At 32.2% G+C, this 22135-nt stretch overlaps 1 protein-coding gene across 1 annotated transcript in view; it reads left to right on the plus strand.

Annotated features, from left to right (window-relative positions):
* The window catches only part of LOC109543378 (protein artichoke-like), a 52080-nt gene that overhangs the window by 10183 nt on the left and 19762 nt on the right, over positions 1-22135 (plus strand). Inside the window, exon 2 of the mRNA XM_048670236.1 lies at positions 13666-13699. The gene's annotated coding sequence lies outside the window, so the exon portion shown is untranslated. The remainder of the gene's footprint in view (positions 1-13665; positions 13700-22135) is intronic.

Below are 22135 nucleotides of genomic sequence, written 5' to 3' on the forward strand. Positions count from 1 at the left end.
TCTTGCAGTTGCTATATCACTATCCTGATATGGGCGAAAAAGTGTTCACACTCAAAATACTCGCGATCACCGTACACGTCCGCTCGCTACGGTGTTTTTTATTTTAGTGAAACTTTAAGTTATCTAGTTTCTTTCTAGTTATCTAGTTTTATTGCACGTGTTTCTAGACTAGCAATGGTCTACTCTACAGGTTGCTTTGAATATTTTTGTGATGGTTTTCATACTTATTTCTTTGTTCTTGAAAGTTAGCGTTCTGCAGTGTTTTGTCTTTTGGGTTACTTTTATTCTTACGTTTTGTGCATGTTTAGTGAATTTTATTTTCAAGTCTATTGAAATTTCTAGGTCTTCTAGGGTTTCTAATTATGAAAATTATATATCGGGTGTCCGATATTTTACAGAACAGGGAACAGGGTGTTGAAAATGAATCTTAGTAAGTTAAAGTTAAGTAATGTTTAATATAAGATCGATATTGGGACAAAACCTGCTATTTGGTTGTTTGGTAACATGAAAAACTTGTCTCGATTACTTCAAATCAACGAAAAATTTGTCATTTACAAATTTTTAATCGCCTTCTAAAATATCGGACACTTATTATTAAATACCCGGTATTTGTAATTTGTAAAACAGCCCTTGTGCCAGACGCTCTCAAAAGCCTTATTGATACCGATAAAAAAATTGCAATTTTTGAGCAATTAAAATTTTACTCAAATATTAGCTAGCTGGTCGGATTAAAAATTATCAATTTTCTTAAGCTCCAATTTAAATCCTTTGCCCCACTCTGGAGCCTGATTCAAGTGTCTTTTGTTATGGAATTATTTTAAATTTAATTTAATTTTTGCATGATTAAATGAAGGAAACATTGCGTTTACAGAAAACACCGTGTATTATTTTCTACATTCTGCGCGCGTGTACTTGAAATGACTACTTTGTTAAATTGAACAAGCAAATAAAATTACTATAATCAGTAAAATAATGTGTTTTGAAGGAAACCCGGCATTGTCCAATTTAATAGAAACGCGACCATCCTAACCAGCAAAAGCTTTAATCAACATTAAACCCCGCCTTTTCTTCTACAAAACGCATACTCTTTTTCTTCTACCAATTTACTTTTCAATTTACTAAATAATGTGAATGCTTGGCTATTTATGCCGTGAAATTAAATACACCGTTACGATACGTATAATTTGTTTTATTCAAATTATATGAGGCAAATTTATATCTGTGCGACATGCAAGTGGAACTATTTTGATCAGGTTGCCCCCCTGCGTATACTTTGACCTATTTTAAAAGCTTTTCTCGGAAGCCTACTTTCATTGACTTAATAAATTATATGCTCTATGCTATATTAACTTGCTGTTTCTATGAAATGTTGCGAAATATGGCTCAGACTTCACGCTTACCTGGTTATTATTTAATTAAAAATGTATCAAATTTATCAGAAATTTTAGGGTTACTTCGAATGTATACGAATGCTGGCGCGAGTATAATTGGTTCAAACGGAGCTAAACGCGCAATCCAAGAAAGTTCATTATCAATGCCATTTGAAGATTTTTCTGTTTTAAAATGTCTGCAATACTTTCCTTGGATGTAGCTGTTTGAAATGAATCCACAAAAATCTCTTTTCTCCATTAACATAATTTTTCATCGATCAACATCCATTATTCTAAAAAAAAAGTGCAGGGTTAATTTTGACAAAATTAGTGACCATTCCTTCGCTTTATTAAACATTATAAAAAGGATATAAAAAAAAAACATAAAATTCTCAACATAACTTGGCCTGGTGTTAATTTTCGTTTCGGTTGCGTGCTGGACGTTTTATGATTTGCCGATTTTCTGTATGTTGAAAATATTCGAACACAGTAACTCGACCGAAAGTTGCTCCACGAAAGTATTGTTAAATGATACAATAAGCAATATTGCCGCCTTTGATGTTGAAGTTGAAAAACGCCGAGAAATTGCGAAAAGTGAGAAAAGCACGAATACAAAATGGTACAAGAACGTTTGAATATGCCCATTGTTGCTGATACATATATGCTGCAGCTGGACAATTTATTAAAGTAATAAAAATATCCATATTGTGCAGGACGTTCCGTTTTCCTTCGGTCAAAAGTGTTTGCAAACAATGATAGATCAATAACGTTGTAGTAGGGTTATCAAGCGGCAATTGATTTTATTTCACATAGACATGCAAAACGCAATAAACATCTTTGCCACAATTGCTTTGAAAATGGCCACAAAATGCATTTAAATACTGTATAAATCGCGTAGAAAACCAACAAACAAGCATTGGTGGGCAAAATAAATTGCGGGGAGTCCACAGGAAAATGTTACAAACCAGCCAGTAAATCTTAACAGAAGCCCAGCCCCTAACTACATAATGAATCACAATGGTAAATATTTAATCCGAATTACACCAGGAACAACAAAGCTGTTCAGCAATATGGGAATTCGTGACAACAGCCCCATTTTCGGTAGGCACGTCACGCAAACCCCCACTATATTTGTACATGTTATATTTCGTTTTGACACTAAAAATAGAGCAAACCTGGTGTAATAATGGCGCAGGGAAATTCTCTCTATATTATTATTTTCTATTCGATTGAAATAGTTCGGGTTGAAACTTTGTATGGTATTTCAGTGGTGAATTCGATACGTTGTTCTATTCAGAAAGTCTGTATTTGAAGGGTAATTAAATATTGCAACATTTAGTTTTTGGCTATAATTTGCACATGGACATTGACTGAGAAGGATTATGCAGCTGAATAATAACAATAAGACATTTTAATTAAATGATGTTACCGTCATATGAATTTTAGTATAAATCTTATTCGTTACTGCTGTCGAATTTTAGATTCACCCCAAATCATAAAATTATGGAGAGCATGTTAACCCTTCCATATCTGGAGAACCCGAAAACATATTCAAGCAAACGTAACGTGTCTAATAGAGATTTATGATGCAGCACGTCTGTACCGTATTTTCTATAACCCCGTCATCTCCTCTTAATCATTCATTGACATAAAAGGGGTGTGTATCTAGAGAAATTGTCATTTATATTGTGGATTTGAGTCAACTCCAATTCATTTTTAAATTGAAGGTTTCGTTAACGTAGATCGAAAGCAGTTCCTGACAAATATCACATTTGGGATTAATGATGACTGAACTAACTGGGAATTAATAAAATCGATACTCTAAAAATAGGTTTTATGGTTCAGCGAGTTAGCAAATATTAATGTGTTTTCTGTCACTAGTCAGGATCAACAGCAGAACAAAATAGAGCGTTTCAGCTATGATAGGATTACATAATGCGATTTTCGGCATTCCTTGAATAAAACTGCAATGAAGCTATCAGACATGTTAATGTGAACTGATGAGAACTAATAAGCTCTAAACCGGTCCCAGCAGTGATTGTAACATAGCCAAAGCTAAAAAATTATTTTTTTAACCAAGCTTTCCGCGTGTTTAATGTTGACCGATTAAATTTGAGAAAAAAAAGTTGATAGGCTTTAGAAAGACGCTCTTAAAAAAATCGGAATGGGAAAAAACCTTCTGAATTCAGTTTGTCACCTTTGAGAAAAAGTTAATTCCAATCGAATTTGCATGTTTTCATAAAGAGTTAAAGTGAACTGTAGAATTATAGTATTATTTTTGCTTCTCATAAGTTTGATTTGTGAGTCGCCAATTCTCGCTCTATTAATCTATTTCATTTGATGCCTAATAAATTAATGAGAGAAAACTATAGGTTTCAGATTCTAACAGCAACTAGTTTTTGCACCCAAAGCCACTTCTTCCTTTCTCTTTGTTTCTGTTTTTTTTCGAACACTCTGGTTTTTAGTTTCAATTAAACGCTCTTTGTACGAAAGGAAATAATTGTTCCTCGTAGTGCCAACCAATTAAAGGTTGAAATTTCTGCTTTAATATATATTTTAAACATTTTCCGAAATATAAACCAAAAAATATACATATACATAAATAAAATAAGCAAAAATATACATTTTTAAACAATCAGAAAGAGTTTGACTATTTAATTAGCACACTAGTACTTAATATACATTGACTCCCAGAAGTAATGGCTAAATTCATTTAAAGTTCAGCGATCTGGTTTTTGGAAAAATGTTCGGATTTTTAATCTAAATTTGTTGTTTATACGGGCTGGTCCAAAAATAAGCCCATCAAATTTATTTTTCCAAATGGAAGCACCTATTTTTTAGTTTATTCTTGAATTTTTTATTGGATTCTAAGTATGATTCAGGTGCCATGTCCTATACCTAAACTAACCTAAACAGTAGTTTACGAGGCAAAAAAATATAAATATGAATCCGCCTCAAAAATATAGAACTTATCTGCAAAAAAATAATTTACCAAAATAACAAGATGCAAAAAGAGTTTATTTTGCCTTGGATATTGTCAAGCCGTAAATGGCACACATTTTCAAGATTTAATTGGATTCTTGTTCTGTTTCTTGAATGAATCGGTCATTTTGAGGACTAGAGAAATTTTAAAGAAACCGTCGCTTTAATTATTTATAGGTAAAATCGAAAACTTCTCGGTAACTTTTAAGTTTAAGTATAGCACCTGTTACCTGAATAATTATTATAATTCTATAATTTATATTCTTTTATAATTCTTGTAATGGAGTAAGAGAGTAAATAATCTCTCAATGGAGAGTTTAAAATTAAAGTAAAAAGCACGTGCTTCCATTTGAAAAAACTAGTTGATCGTCGTAACTTATTTTTGGCCCTATCAGTATGCATAAATTTGGTATAGAAAAATTGATGGGTTTGGAAGCAATAGCTGAATAGTTGATTAAACAGCCGGTTTATTCTTAAACAATCTATATACAATTTTCGGATTCACTTTAACTCTCTGCGGAGCTGGGTGTTTATAGTCTATATACCAAGACTTCAAGTCAGGCGGAGAATGTTCTAGAACATTAGAATAATACTAGTCCTAACCTGGAATGTCCTCGACACCATAACAGTACAGTCCTAATCTAAAATGTTCCTAACCCGGAATACTCGCTTGGTGGTAGAACTTCCACAGCCAACAAAAACTGACGGTCCGAGCTTTTCTCAAAAAAAACAGCGCTGAATTTTAAATAAATTTAGACATTTTTTCTACTTCTGGGACTCATTGTATAAGAGACTAGAAACAACAAGCACTGTTGCACGTGTACTAACAGGCTTGTGATATTGATTATTCATTGCCATTTTTGCGTGTTTACTTAACTTACTTAACTTACGACTAGTATCCAACTAATTTTCCATATTATAGGCAATTTAACGGCCCAACTAAGTTACATACAGAAGAAGGCGTATTTAAACATTTAAACATGGAAGCAAAAATACATGGTTGTTTTTTCGAATCATCTGCAAGCCCTAATTACCATTACGGAATTTGAACATATTTATTCCTGTGAGCTGGTTTTTGCCTGCAAATGACACTCTTAAAAGTGTGGGTTTTAAAGAAGTATCGATGGATCAAACCTCCATGGAATCCAGGGATGGAAAACAAATTTTTAATTTGTCACTGAAACATGGGGACGGTTCCAGGTGACACGTCTGAAAACTTTGCAAAACTTTTGTGGTTTTTCTATCTAAAGATAATTAGTCAAAAATAAAATACTCCGAAATGTTTATCATTGAGATTCATGGAAATTTGGATTAAATACCATTATTTTAACTTTAATTTTATATAAGGGTAACTGGGAAGATACAAATTGGGCACGACCTTTCAGTGTCGCGGAAGCTCTAAATTACATAACGGTTATTAAATCGAGTACGTTATACCAGGATTTGGGGTCAATAAAATTGGTAGAATCCGTAATTGTTTTAAATTGAAAGATTTATATTAATTGGGTTTTCCGTGAAGCATTTATTTAATTGAATTGAACCATTATTATTGAAAAAGAAGAGCATGAGTTAAAAGGCAAAACTGCAGCAGCAAGTGAATAGCAATTTAAATTGACAAAAAAGAGTTGGATGTAAAAAGTATATTTATTTTTAGCATAGATTTGTGTCCAATATATCAATCAATTATCTTTAGTCACGTCATGGGCAAATATGATCCAAGCAATATCGCCAAAAAGTCAATATTTTTCAATACAAATTATCTCTTTCAGAACCGCTCTCAAAATGAATTTTTTAAAATAATTGTGACTTACTTTTTGCAACTTTCGACAAAAAATTCGAACTTCTAGGTCCTTTATTACCTTCGAAACAGGTGAAATGTGGCAGAGTTGTAAAAATTATATAGTTATATAATAAATATAAAGCCAGTTCAACATTGATTACTCAGTTAAATATTTCTGTCATTTTAAAAACACGATTTTAGAATTATTTTTGATGAAATCTCGAGATTCATCTAATAGTGATTTTTGAAAATGTCCAGTTACTTTACTTTTTAAATTTCTATTATGCAAAACTCTGAAAACATGTCGAGCTCAGACAGAAATCCAATGTTTTCAAACTAAATAATCCTTAGAGCTGTCTAATATTTAATGTCTGAATTGAAATTTAATGACTCAATCGAGCGGAAGTAAAGTGCAATTTAATCACATTAAGTAAATAATTCAAACGAGGAAATAAGTTGAATCCTACGTTTGAGCAAAAGCCGAAATACTGACCTAAATAAATTTCAGGATTTTGAAAGTTTGCAAATGACGATTTATGTAATAATGAATCTAGGGAACGAACCAATGCAACGAATATGCAAAACAGTTAGTTAAACGGCCTTAATTTTGCGCAAACAGATGCTTCTGGCTGGTAGATTTGCAATTTACAATTTTAGCGGTTGTCGGTCGCAATCCGCGTGGTTTATTCATGCTGAAACGACGATCTTTTCGAATTCAGATTTCTGTCTGTGTAGAAAACACTCAGAGCTGTGATTTTCTTCTGAGTAATTCGAAACCTGGAACTAGACAATTGAAATCTACAAATTTCAAGACGATGCATCGCATTGCAACTATAAGAAGTTTTTCTAAGTAGCTGTTGTTTGCAATTAAATTACTAGCGTCATTGTTAGCTTTAGATTTTTTTAGAAATTCATCTGTGGAATAAATTAACGTGTTTATTAGCAAGTAAATGCTCGGTTAAATTTATTTAAGTAGTCTCGGATTGAGAAGAATGTTTCTAGTTTAGATACAGATTCACCCGCTGCATAAAATCCAATCGCTATCACTTCAAGTCTGCAAAATAGTTTCATTCGAGTCGATCGAACAGTTTCATTGTGTCGTTTGATTGAATTAAATGCACGCTACTAAATTGTTCTCTTTTCTGCGTCAAAGCATTCTCACCTGAGTCTATTTTATGGAACACGTTCAGAGTAGCAGCTTTTGCCAGTCGATTTATCCTGTAAACTTTATTGAATGACCAGTTCTCGACTTAACAAAGCTGATCCGTATAGCTAGCTCTATGCAGAATTCCGAGATTTATTGGTTAGTAGCAACTATTTGATCCAAAGCAGAATCAGTCTAATTGCAACAGGATTATGCATGCCATAAAACTCTGCCGGTGTGCAAATTCTAAGAATGCAATGTATTTTAGTTTTGGATGAATTAATTATTTGTAAATTCGAATTGTACGAAAATGGTAAGGATAAGTGTATAATAACAGTAACTGCTTTTCTACATGCCTTTTTAATTGAATTGAAGTTTAACATTTGTTCCTAGGACACTATTTGATAATTGATTCATAATGTAGAATATCCATTAACGTTTTACAACCGAAAACTTCCGAAATGCATAAAACGTGGTCAAATGAAACGCAACCTATACAATCCCAATTACCTTATTTACAACTATCTAATGTCGGAACCGATTATTACTCCCAATTTGATCTGATTATTCAATTAGAACAATATGCGAGCTGCAAATTAACCATTTACTCGCCTTAATAATTCGACTTGAAACAAATGGCTGCTCTATAGTTGAACAAAGGGGGAAAATAAATTACTTCCTGCATTGAAAACCGCTTAAAGCGAGTAATCTCGGAAAATATATCGGTTAATTTAAGATTGTTTTATGACATTATGATTGGAGGTGGATCCATTTGAAGGCGGTTTTGCATGATTAATTTCACTCAATAAATTCACTTAGAGACGAAGGATTTATGGTGAAATTGAAAATGTGGATTTGCATTTAATCTCAGCGACAAGCTTTTCTCGGAAAATGCCACCACTCTATTAATACAGCTTATTTATTTCTGGCAAATAAATGTCTATCTCAATAATTATTTGGATCTCTTTCGCTGAGTGCTGCGAAGTCATTAGCACAAAATAACTTTCGATTCAGGAAACATTTACGCTTACTTAAATATCCGGAGAACAACCGTAAATATTATGATTTCTCCTCTAATAAACCAAAATTGAGTCCTTTCCACGTCAGCCATTTAAGGAAAAAGAAATGGGGTAAAAGATAAAGTTAAGGTGATAAATGAAGCGCGAAAAGGTTTGATTGAGGGGATAAATTCAGGAGGATGGAGGCTGTAAAAGGTATATCTCGCATAGTGCTTAAAGTGACTAGTCAATTATTTGAGAATCGACTTGATTACTATGTACTTAAAATCGATTGAGATATTTCTTGGATAAGTTGCTAATATTTTAACCAGTCAACTGAATCTTATAGAGTTTTTAGATCATTTGAATTTTGGATTCATAGCCAAAAGGCTTCTATGCTTTCGTGTAAATTTTAATTTCAGTTTTGCTTTCTACTATTAGTTTTGTTGATTTCGTCCCGTTCGTTTGATCAATGAAATAATGCTCAATATGTGGAACTCAAACTTTAAAAAGCAAAGCACTGTTAATAACAAACTGCGTATAAAATATTTATTTTATTGCGACTAAAAGCATCGTAACTCATTAACTTGTAATCCCATAAACTATTAATAAATCAAGGCCAATTGAAATTGCAAAATAACAGTTCCGGTCAATAAATAGCACGTGGCAAAATTTCAATTTTATTAGCATAATTTTCATTTTATTCACTAATATAAATATACATTTATAATGACGAGATGAACATGAAAACATCAATTGCCATAAGTTTGCGAAATAATGTTTTGCTTATTTTGGATAAAATTTCCTATGTGATTTAGAAATCTACATCAAACGTAACATTTAAAATTGGAAAATATCCGGTAAAGACCGAGAAAGCGCTTTGATCATACATCAAGAAACGAAATATCCTTACTGCTTACTGGCTTGATTGTACTAAAAAAAGAAAAATATATATCAAATATAATAATGGATATTGGTCGATTGGAAACAAAGTTCAGTTAGGACGAATATCTAAAGTATCATAGAAACAGTAACAAGATTACGTGGGAAATCAGTTCTGGCATATACATTTTATATATTTTATAGAGCCTAACCCGTTGTTTTCTACTTGGGCTCAATTATCCATTACGCACACGAATAGTTTTCCTTCACAGGAAATTAAATGGCTTTAACTTCGTAGACTTTTTTTCGATATTTAATTTGCAAAAGTACCATAAATATCGTAAAAGTCTGAGCAATTGGCACTTCATTAAATTAAAAGGGAGTGTCCGGGTAAATTGTGGTCTCACTTCAGGTTAAAAGTGTTCCGGAACAACTATAGATAATCGACACCATATTTTTTGAACACACCTTTCATATTAATGAGAGTAATTTTGTTTTCATAGGAAACAAAAACATAGCTTGGAAAATGACAAAAATCTATTGATTGTCTAGACAGTTCAGTAGAAGTATCTAAAAAAAATCATGGTTAAGGTTGACCATAAAACTCTGTTATAGCCTTTGATGAACGTTTTTCTGAGAAGAATCAATGATAAAGGCCAGTTGGAGACAATTATTTTAACATTTTTAAATTGGGTCATATCGTTCAAAGCTTCTTTTAACCAGATATCTTAATTAGCATTATTTTTCATTTTGTTCTGTCATTTAAAACTCAAGTTTTGCGTGAACGGAAAGCAATACTAGCTCCAATTGAAATTAGGCCTGGGTAACTCATCTCCTAATTATTAGGACTTGGCGGAGTGTAGCGCAAATGGATTGGTGCGTCAATGTAATGCACCGGCGCAGTAACTCGGTTCCGTTGCTGTGGAAATGTTGACGAACTTTTTTTTAGTTGTTTTTAGATTTATTTTAACGGCTTTTTATTAATTATAGTTTTAAAGGTTTTTCATAACTTCAGAATTTTCCAGTTTAAGCAAACTTACTCTTCCTTTTAAACACTCAATTTTCTAAAGTTTTACTTAAAAATACTAACATTCTTAAGGTATTTTCTGCTAAAAATTATAAAATAAAGTTAATTATGACACTCGCCTCCTTCGACGATTTGTAAAAACTTTTGAAATTCTTTTCTAACTTCGAATTTGGGACAAAAATAAAATATTTTTTGATCAAAAAACAAACATTTTTTCTTGTTTTACTTTCTATTCAAAAACGCTTTGTTTTGAAGGGTTTCACTTCACAAAATTCTGACAATCTGTAAGTCTTTTACGCGAAAAATTCCAAAATAAATTTATAGCTTTGTAAAAATTTTACAAAAACTTTTTTGAGTGTCGAATTCGGGACTAAACTAAATTTCTCCCGTTATCTCCGGAAAATCATTAAGGTTTTCTCACAAATCGACTACAAAACTAAAAGTTTTTAACTAAAAGCACAACCACCATTATTTTCTGATGCTTTTCTTCTTTTCTGACAATCGTCTTTTCAGCGAAAAATTACAAAATTCGCCTCATGCATCGCTTTGCAGGGAAACTTAGTGTACCTTTTTCAGCTTCAAATTTCGCACAAAACCAAATTATTTTATTAAATCGAAAAAACGAGTAGAGCAAAAGTTTCCAAAAATCAATTGAAAAATTCGCCACCCTCATCGCTCTGAAGCTTTTTAAAGTTTCTCTAAAATTTCAGGTCTTTCCAGATTCAGCAAAATTTTTTCTGCACAAAAAACGCATTATTACCTAGTTTCATTTAAAAATCCTGCCAAACTTCATGTATTTTCTGTAAAAAATTATAAAATAAGTGTTATTGGAACACTCCCTGACCTCCTTAAGCGCTTTGTGAAAATGTGTCGGAAACCTTTTGCGGCCTCGAATTTTGGCCAAGCCTTAATCATTTATTTCCGGATTTTTCCAAAAATATTTCCTCGAACAGAACAAGAGAAACTTTATAAACAACTATTTGGAAAATTCTCCACCATCGCTGCTGTGAGTAAGTCGGTTTTTTAAATTCCGGTTTCTTCGAGATCGACATTTGTAAACAAAACTCTCTCTAAGCAGAAAAACGATGTACTTAAAGTTGTACAACTTTAAAATATTGGCCAGCTGTGACCCTTTTATGAAAAAAAATTAAGAGATTGATTTTAGAACAAAACTCGGCGTCTATAATTTGGCCTTCTTTATCGTCTTTTTCGAATACCCGTTTTACTTTTGAATTTGCGACAAAATCGGTTTTGCGACAAAACGTTTTTTAAGTTTCTTCAAAATTTACCTAATATTAAAATTGTAGTTTTGGTCATCGGTAAATGTGTGACTCGTTAAGCGATGAGTTAAAACTCATTAATTCAGAGAGCTGCAACAACTCAAAAGCGAAACTCAGCACAATGTTACCCATGCTTAATCGAAATTATTATAATTAATTTCCTTCAAAGCTCTCTGAAATTAATTCCCTTGTCCATTAGCAAAATATTGAAACTTCAAATAATTCTCTGTTGAGTATCAACATGCGTGAATAAAGCAATGGATGAATAAACGGAAAGTTAGACAACAATATTTGGAGGCAACATTTAATTAATTGCCTATTTTCTGTTTTAATTAAGTATACATCCTACTGCCGCTTTGATATAATTCACTACCTAATTACTTTTCCTGTTAGCTTGTATATTTTATACCAGTATAAACGGGATCTATAAGGTCCTTGATTTTCATGGCCCAAGAAAGATTGCACGGGAAAAGCGAGAAACTCGAGTTTGGGATTCGAAATTTAACACAATTTGCCATTAAGTTTTTGATTGTAACATTATTTCCACAAAACAAATGTGCCATGTATGTTTCGCAACGTTATGATTTACACTCAGTAGTTAAACGACAGCGACTGCAATTATAAATACACACAAAGTGTTTGCTTTAAAAAAACTGTGGAGTTGGAGCAAATTTTTTGCCTTTAAACCTATGATTATTCGGAAACCGATAACGAGACATGAGCAATTAACGAGCAGTAGCAAACAGCAAATTGCTTATCTATGGCAGCCAACTTTACTGCCGTCCATCTCTTCATTAAAGTTGGCCATTATCTTCCATCTGCTTTCTGTTCAAATTTACATCGTAAAAAGATGTTTAATTTATCATCTTGTCCTCGTTGGATGTTCAATTTCAGTACCTCTATAATATTTAATAGTAATTAAAACAACCATTTAATGCAGACGGTACTTGCAATATGCTGCACCTAAACACATTCAAATGTTGCGGATTTGATAATAAAACCATAATGTTTGAGTTAAAAATGAATGCACTCAAGAATGGAAGTTGCAAAGAAATCTGATGTAGAAAGTGTAGACTCAAAAGTGGAAAACATTGTTACAACTGGCTGAATTGAAGCGCTTTCGAGCTTAAATTGTCATTATCAGAGCTTTAGCCAATAAAATTATTCAGTGCGTTGGTGGACGGTTTATATCCCCTTCCAGTTATTCACCACTACATAAATCAGACGTTAGGAACCGCTTTTTATCCAAATTTGTTGAAAAAAACGAATTTTGTTTGTTACACTATCGGTTGGAAAAACGCGGAAACCCCTTGAGGAAACGGCATTCTAGTTTTATACGTGCCCTACTTCTTCGGTTTCAAAGTGTACCAAATTTCCACAAGAAATAGGAAAGACGCATTATTGCGGAAAATGTGTTCCACTCTATTTCTCAATTGTAAAATTTCAATTTTCTTTAAAAGATTTAGAATTTATACGAAGATATATATACTTTTCATATAACTGGACGCTCACGATTGTAGAAAAGTGTATACATTTGACCAATCTTTATAAGATAAAATAAATGTTTTTACATTTTAATTTTCAATTATTTGAGCAAGTTGAACTATGAAATGTTAGGAAATAATAAAATGACTTAAACTAATGAGGAAGTTCTAGGGTTGAACATTTTGCACTAGAAGAACAAGAAAAATCATGTGAGAAAAATATACATTAATATCAAAAATATTGAGATATAATATGTTCAACTTCTAATTCAAATGTAATAAAGCTTTCACATGAAAGCCTATCACCTAAAAGCCAAAGTGTATGTCCTCATAAACACAAAAACAATTAACCTATCGTCCAAAAGGAAAAATTAAATTAAACCATGTAAAAAAATGATGATGATTAATGAAAACTTTTGAACATTTTCACCTAAAAGTATAATTTAAATATTTCGTACTCGTACAATATCACCTATTCGTTTGTATTTCGAAATTAAAATAAATTTGTTTGAATTTCTGAAACATCATCTAGAATTTATTAGCTAACGTCGATTGATCAGTTGCAACAAATTTCGAATTGGAATTGAAAATGACGAATTTTGCTAAATAATAATAAATTTGTTTTCATCTAAATTGAAAACAATGAAATATGGATATATTTATAATAAAGCTGCCGTAGGATAAAATATTGAAATTGAACTACATTTATTATTTTCAGGTCAGCCAAATAGACGGTCGGCGACAACTCTCGGGTAAGTTGGATCTAGTACAGGACAGAAAACGTATTCTCTGAAACCGGAAATGGTGTTCATGAATATCTTAATACTAGAACTGCAGTAATATTGTACTTGATGCCGTCGAGCACATATTTTATGTATAATATTGGCTGTGATAGAGTCTAAGTTTCCATTTGGAAAATACGGCTTCTCACATCGATAAAGTTGTCTTGAACCGTTTGCACACAGTTTCTTGCAAAATATATGCATCTAATTATTATCGCAAATAATCCAGGAACTATTTCCCAGAAAAGTTTTTGTCATATCTTTATTAGTAAAAATATATAATATATAAAAAAAGTATAAAACTCAATCAGTAATTTTGTCTTTTTGCCTTTCAAAGCTGAATTAATCTGTTTGTTAATAAGAGTTTGTTTGAATGCTTCTTGAAAGCAAAATAAAACATGTGGCAATTTTTGTAAAAAATTAATTTAAAAAACATGAAGTGCAGTTGGCAGCGAACAGATCAAGCGTTTAAATGTTATGCCGTTTTCTATCGTACATATTAAATACACTCTTTGAAAAGGGCTTTAGGTCTAAAAGCATGTTCACAGATTTTTCGAATAAAAAAAGGAAATATTCAGTATACTCAGTCACAGTGTTCGACTAAGTGAAACATGCTTTATGAAGAAAACATAACAAATGTTCAAGTCATTTTGCTCATCAAGCTTGTTTAGTAAAGCAAAATCACATTCAGTTCCGTTGTTTGAAGAAAGTAACAAACTTACACTTTAAATACAGTGTCGAATAATAATTTCCTTAATCCAAATATTTGAATAAAACAAACAATTGATAATCAAATTAGAAATTCGCTCAGAATGCGCAGTTCACTTTTATTGGGGAAAGTTTTAAGCAACTTCATATCCTAAAACTTATTATTATTTGGCGAGGTTGCTTAGTTTTAATTCTAGGTACAAGTTGAAGCTTAAATTAATTGAAAAGTTCTCAAACAGTTAGGTAGCTGCTATTTAATTGAGGCAACTAGCAGTGTTTTTGTTTTACTGCTCCATTATGAATGTATCGTTATAGGTACATAAACATCAATTTTGTAGTTTTATATCATAATTAGCTATAACTTGTTTATTCCTTGATTTACATCTTGATAGTTTCTAAGCCTCAACGCAAACTTTTATGTAATAAATTCGAGCATAAAATTTGTTGAAAATCTCTGGAAGAGTTTAATTTTATAGCGTCACTTATAAAATATATTGTAGATCTAGATGTGTAGTTTGTATAAGCAGTAAGCTTACGATTGCCTTACGAGAGCCTCATTACAATTTGCAGGCCTTTTTATCAATTTCAGAAATAATAAATTTCATACATTTATTTGCCTTTTGCTGCAAGACTTTCCTTGTAATTGATTCGAAATCGAGATTTTCCTTTGGTTAAAAAATCTCTTAGGATTTTTTCCACATCACTAAACTTGCACATTTTAGATTTTACTTTATGGAATTGGATATTGGTTGAAATTTATTTTTGCCAAATATCTAGTGTGTTTTTCCAAAAATTTGATTTTGTTTGAATTTATGGCTTAATTCAGGAAACGTGAATGTGAGTTAGACTTTCCTAGCTTCTGCTAGTTAGTCTGGGCGTTATTATGTCAAAATTCGGCAAGATAGGGCAATAAATATCGAATTTAAAAACCAGTTCGGTTGTACACATAAGAGTTTTTGTAATTTCTTTAACACTAATTTTCAGTTGAGTGTTTTTTATGTTTTATTTATTTATTTATTCATTTATCAACCATCGTTAAATACGTACACAATAGTTGGATACTTTCTTGGTTTTTTTTATTTTGCAAGTATGTAATTAAACTATGTATTTCGGCATTTTGGATCACTCTACTTTTTGTATTATGCTTGTAACAGCATTTTATAACGAGCGAAAGCCGCTTAAAATGAAACCATTTTTCATGTTTTCCTGTACCAGCGACTATTCAATGTGAACCGTTTCTAAAAACTTTCCATCAACTATTTTCCTCCACATTCTCGAAACCTTCCATTGTGGCCGAAATTAATGTCCTGCCTTCAAGTTCTTGCACAATATATATCTTTAGCCTACAATGAGTCCTTGAAATGTTTTGTTGAAAAGTTTTCGCCAGTCTGTTTTATACGACAATAAATGCTTACTTTCTAATGTATCCGCCCACGCCGTTTTTATCAGTAAAAACGACGGATAACATAAATATGCGGGCCTTCTAGGCTAGTTTAAGGCTTACGATCTAAATGATGTTTTTACTGCCAGGGAAGGTTTTACCTCGAGTGGAAGATGGGGTCTTTAAGAAAGCAATTTAAAGTTTGGTAAATCGGTTTTGATAAAGAATATTGATTCAATGTAATTTTTTTTTCCTTACCGAGCTTTTTTCTCACAGTCTGAAAGGGCTTTGAGGAAATTTTGATTATGAAAAAATGAGCCATTCTACTCAATGTAGGGTTTCGCATTCAACTTGAATATTTCTCCCTAATCCCTTTGTAGATTACTGAATAATTTTTGGGATTGATGATACTCACTTCATTTAAATTTCTATTAAATTTTTTGGTGTAATGGAGAGCGGTAGCAAGTAAACCAATCAGTAAATTTTCCAAACGATCTCTTTGATTTCTACATGTCGGTTTATCATGCTTTGCCAACTGCGCTTATTTCCAATCCCATTCCCAATAGCACATTATTTGATCACTTCAGACAATATTTTTTCGTTTGAAATCGCTCGCCCTTCATTGATGGAAAACATTTCTTTTTATCAGCCCCCCAAATCCATGCAGTTTGTATCAATAAAAAGGATCAACTGAAAAAAATGTGTATCAACTGGGCGCGCACAAGGTTTACGGTCAAAATAATATTTTAACTAAGGGTGAAAAGATTTACCCGTTTGAAATATCTTTTTCGGACCGGCTATTTTTCATTTGGCTTTAGGAACGTTTGTTTAAAGTTTTATCTTCCCTGACACGACTGACGCACTAGAAAATTTATTCGGCCTAGAAAGATATGAGTGGTATAATACAGGTGACGAAAATGAATATGCATGAAGAACAGAGAGCATCACACTTTATTGTTTTATGGAGAATGGTGTTTATACAGCAGTTAGGACAATGTGAGCTACCCATCTACAACATATCAGACTAGTTATTTTACGTTATGCATTGAAGTAGCTAGTTGTTTAGTTTGCTTTGATACTAAATTTTTGCCAATAAAATCGCAATTTTGATGTAAAAGCAGTGGGTTTTAAAAAGTGTAAACTTAATCCACATCGTAATCTTATTCAAACTTAATAGATTAATTTTAGTTTTCAATTTCCTAATTTTTTGGTAAAAACTTTGCTATTCTCGTTAATCCTGATAACTCAATAAATAATCAAAATCAAAAGTAAGCAAAGCCTCTGGAAAAATTACAAATCAGACTCTGTCGTTAGCCCTGAACCGTCTAATTTAGTGAAGTGAATACTCAAAACTTGAGCGATCATAATTTCCCAAGCCCCCCAATATTACAAATCGCATTTTCAAACATCAGCTGCTTTATCAGAATTGTTAACGATTTTCGATTAAATTTGCGGCAAACTTCATATTATGTATGTGTTGGTGCACTGAAAATTTCTGAAACAGATTTGCCATGGAGAAAAAGTTCGTTGAACGAAAAATCGTCGAACGTTGACAATACATACTGGAAAAATTGTGGACAATAAATAAAAAAGTTTTCGTGCAACTGCAGGATGTTTTTCGTGTTTTATTTATAGTCGTTATTCTGCTTATGACGACTTTATGCCTAAGTCGGTCTTATGCTTGAACGATTTTATCCCATTTCCGGTAAAAAGAGAGTTTTGAAAAAGTTTTATTGCTTCATAGATTTGCGTAGGGGTGTATCAAAATTGGTAAAAAAGTTATATCTTCAAACTGTTCTAGGTATTTTGTTGGACAAAATATAGTACGCTGTTCCATGCCAAGTAATTTGATACTTTCCTGGCTGCCTTGCCCTCTTTACAGGTAATTTCGGCTTAAGGCAATGTCTACTTAAAGGTTAATTAAGCTGTACTTCATCTTTCAACGAACAATTTTGGTAGTAAGCTAGTAAGCTCAGGGTAATTATGATTGTAATAGCTGCTAATTAATTAGTCTCTTGCCTCGAGCAAAGTCCTCTTCCTAATTACTAAACCTACTTTGTGTCAATTAATTCCATTTGTTTTGGAGAATGTCAATTGAAACCATTTTGGGTTAATAGAAACTCGATTTGTAACAATGTGCAGAAATTAAATCAGTTGAATGCCACTCATCAGTTTCGTAGCGTTAACAGATTTTTTATTAAAAAACGTCGCGCTTTTCTCCTTTCTGGGTGACAGTCGACGGTTAAAACTGATGCAAAAGAAATCATAAAGGCTTCATAATAAATAATTCGCGAGTGAACTTAATTAAAATAATACAATACTTAATTATAAACGATAGCAAAGTAAGCAAAAAAGTGGAAAAGTTTCGTATTGATTCTGATTTATTTTCCTGACTGCGTGTACTGTTTGCGTTCCAGGCAAATGTAGGAAATAATTCGGACAAATTTAGGGTTTCAAGAAGGCAAAGACCTAAGAGAACGTTGATTTTTACCAATGATGAGTTTGTGTAAATTTTAAATCTGATGATGGCGCTGTTGTCTCGCGGAAACGTAATGAAATAATCGATGTTCAAAATTTTTACTTCACACTTTGAGTGAGACCCAGGAAATATAGAATATCACAATTTCGTATTGATTAAATGACCAATTTATGCATTATTTATTAAGCATTTTCTTTTAAAGCACAATAAGGTTTGGGATAAGTTCCCGAATTTTTAGATGAAAATAGACAGCTAATATTGCGAAAAATGCAGTTCATTTTGAAAGCATTCCTCCACCTACATGTTCTAGAACTGCCACTTGAAAGGGTATAATGCGATCGGGTCTGTCAAATACGAATCCCATTCTGAAATGGATTTCCGTCATTTAATATTCGACTAATAAAATTTTCTTGAATTTCTTCGATCGCGAGGCACATTTTTCACTGAAAAATACAGTTTCCTTAGCGAAAAGTAAGCTAAAGTGTGGTGCAAGAAGCTATTACCAAATCATTGCTTGGAAAATATGCTCTTAGCATAAATAAGCCATTTTGGGATCGAAGTCCGACTAGAACAGAAGAGCTTGGCCAGGAATTTTCAAAAAAAATCAGAAAAATCACTAAAATAAACGGATGGGGATTTAAGCTATATTACTAGATAATACTTTAAGGATTCTGGGCAATATTGCGAAAATCTGAAAAATCCTCATTTATATTAAGTTCTGAAATATAAACTTTCTAGCTTACACAGCAGTTCTGCGTTTCCTAAGAATTTCCATCAATAAATATTTAATAGAGCTGGCTGGTAAAATTATTAATGAGCCCTCCATTTTTACAAAGCGCCTCTTAAGATTAATAAAATTGTGGCAAATCAGTTTGCATTATCAAATCATTTTCATTGAAAATGGGAAAATTCAAGAAGCAATAAAATGGCATTTACTTTTTATCGTTAAGAGTATTAATTTTTCGTATCATAAAAGAAAAGATTAAATTTTTCACAAACGACGGACGATAAAAGCTGTTTGCAAAGTTTGAAACCAGTCTTGCAAGCCTGAGTTGAAAAAAGTTACTTTTATAAGCTTCAAGGCTTCACTCTGAACCGTCAAAGCTTAAAAAGCTGTATTTTCACAGAACTAGCCATGCATGAGTTGAAGGTTTAATATGATTTCACTGATAAAATTAAAACACATTTTGTCATTAAATAGTTTTCGGAATGACGGTACATATTTTGGTAAAAAGTATGAACATTTTGTTTAAACTGCTGCATTGTTCGTGTTATGTTTTTAGATTAAATTTCAGAACATGCAAAATACATTTACAGCAAAACGATTAGGTTCTCTTCCGAATAAAAACTGAAATTCATTGGATGACTTAAGCCTTTGAAATTCGATTTATAATTTAAAGTGAAACATTAATCAGATTGGGAAAAGACACACTTTCGTTTTAGCCACAGGATCTTGTTTCTTCTTCAACTTTGTTTGCCGGGATTAACTGCGAAGTTAGTTTTAATGCTTATACTTTAATTTGGCCAAGATTTTCAAATAAATTAAAAAATAATATATCTTCAAAGTAATGGCTTGGAAAATAGTCCTTTAGTATAAATGACATGGGAATTTGGGAATCGGAGAGCGGAGAAAACGCGTAAAAAGAAATGTTTAGTAATTGAACTCCTCGGCCAGAATTAGAGAAAAGGGAATGATGGTGGGAGGATAGAAATGGAAGTTCATGTTAAGCAGCTGAAAACGTTCCTGTCTGTGAATAATTCGAACGATTATTTTAACATATTCTTTATATCTAAATTTGGTTTATTTTGCGGTTCTAAGTAAACGAGTAAAATTTTATAGCATGAAGCTAAACTACTATATTTTAAGCTGTTTTCATATAGTCTTTTTGGTTTATTATAGTTACTTTCTTATTTATGACATGATACCTTAATTCGTATAAATTCTACTCCACGTTCTTCCACGTTCACCCTTTGAGGAACGATCACTTAAAATGCTCGTATTATTAATTTATGTGTTTATATGTAAACGAGTTGAAGGAGATAGTATAAAACAGGCAGAACGGCGTATCCAGAATAACCGGTTTTTTTTTTGAAGCGACAATGAAAAGCAGGTACCCAAACAATGCAATATGTAGATATCTCATAATATTTATTTCAAATGCTTTTCCAGAAAATAAATGCTCTAGTTTTACTTATTGCCACTTAATTTTTGGGATTGGGATCTCTACTGACTCTTCATTTGATTATACAAAAATGTTGAGAACATATCACTTTTAAATGTACTTATTCAATTAACCGGGAGTTTCTCTTTGAACTGGATAGCGACAATAACGAGAAAGCCGATTAACTTTTGCTGCCCGTTAGTTGGGTTTAATTTTTAATCTCACTGCAGCGTCATTAAGGAAATCTTTTGAAACTCATTAATATTGTACCATTTAATCAGAGGTAATTAGACATAGGACAGAAGGTAGTATTAAGGCCTTTATGAATTAAAATAGTGTTTAGGTTTGACTTTTCATGAGTTTTATCAATAGTTAAGTGTTTAACCAATTGCATCTCCAAAGCTTTAAGCCTTACGCTAAAGTGATAAAGAAATATATTTTTAAAAAACCAGATTTATTACAATAAAATCTTAAGTTGCCGCTGCTGGAGAGCCGCGAAATTGTTCCAAATTCAAGGCTTTGCAGCTAAACTAATAGATGAAACAATCCGATTAATTTACCTGATTTTGAAACATGTGAAGCCGTTGGACAATAGCGACAATTTATTGATTGAGATGTACAAACAAAGTTAACTCGCACGAAGTTAACAGGGCAATTATCCATGAAGGCAAATTGGTATCCTGTAACAAATGGGTTTCAAGCAAACAAATACGTTTGTAGCTTAACAGTATGATTTATTAGGCCAACATGTTGACTAAGGAATTGCGGAACGATAGCTTGTCTAAAATTACAGACCACCAAAGTATACGGTTGAACGGAAAATCCCAAATTCTATTTAAGATATAAACGAAAACCAATTAAAGAAGGAAAACCAAAAGTTGGTCACAAACAAGAATTTCAGTTAATTTCTTGAATCCTTACGTCGAGTCGATTTGTTGACTTTATTTATGAAAAATCTCAATGAACTTAAATCAAATTTTTGCTGATTTAGTAACAGCTGTAGATACATTAGTTTAATTAAGATGTAAAATAGTGCCCGTAAAGGAAAATATTACACTGGTTTTTGCAAAAGATCAGTTTTTCCGCATTCACAATTGGAAGTTTCACATTGTCTTACTTTCGCTTAAGCAACATTTTAGAAGACAAAAATATAGTACGCCTTAATCCAGGAACTGCGTATTAACTACATTTTTGTGTTGTACAATTTCTATGTGTTCGAGCTCATGGAATCATGCATTCCACGAAAGGTGAAGACATCAAAATGTAGTTTGCAGTAAAAAAGTAATGTATTACATTTACAGTAAATAATTGATTGAAAATCAAGTTGAAAAGTGTTATTTATGCTCAAGTACGGTAGCGGCGGTTCTAAAACCTCAAGCAAACATTTACCTTCAAAATGAAATAGAAATTGAAAACTAATCTGTTTTTTAGAAAACCAGTTAATTTTTTTCGGGAAAACGGACCTTTTTGGTCGAAAGGCCGAATTTGGTTCGTTAATGTGGTTTTAAAGTCTGTCGGTGACACTTTTATTCGCTCTGATAAAACCAGACCATGATTAAACATTATATAAAAAATTTACAATTGATGTCTGAGATTTCTGCGGGAAAGGAAACTTTTCTTTCGAAGACAAAATCGAATAAACTTTTTTAGACACTGGAATACCTTTTGCAAGAATA

The sequence above is a fragment of the Dendroctonus ponderosae genome, unplaced genomic scaffold, assembly GCF_020466585.1.
Source record: "Dendroctonus ponderosae isolate FM_Combo_2020 unplaced genomic scaffold, Dpon_F_20191213v2 Dpon_F_20191213_1, whole genome shotgun sequence".
Classification (NCBI taxonomy): Eukaryota; Metazoa; Arthropoda; class Insecta; order Coleoptera; family Curculionidae; genus Dendroctonus; species Dendroctonus ponderosae.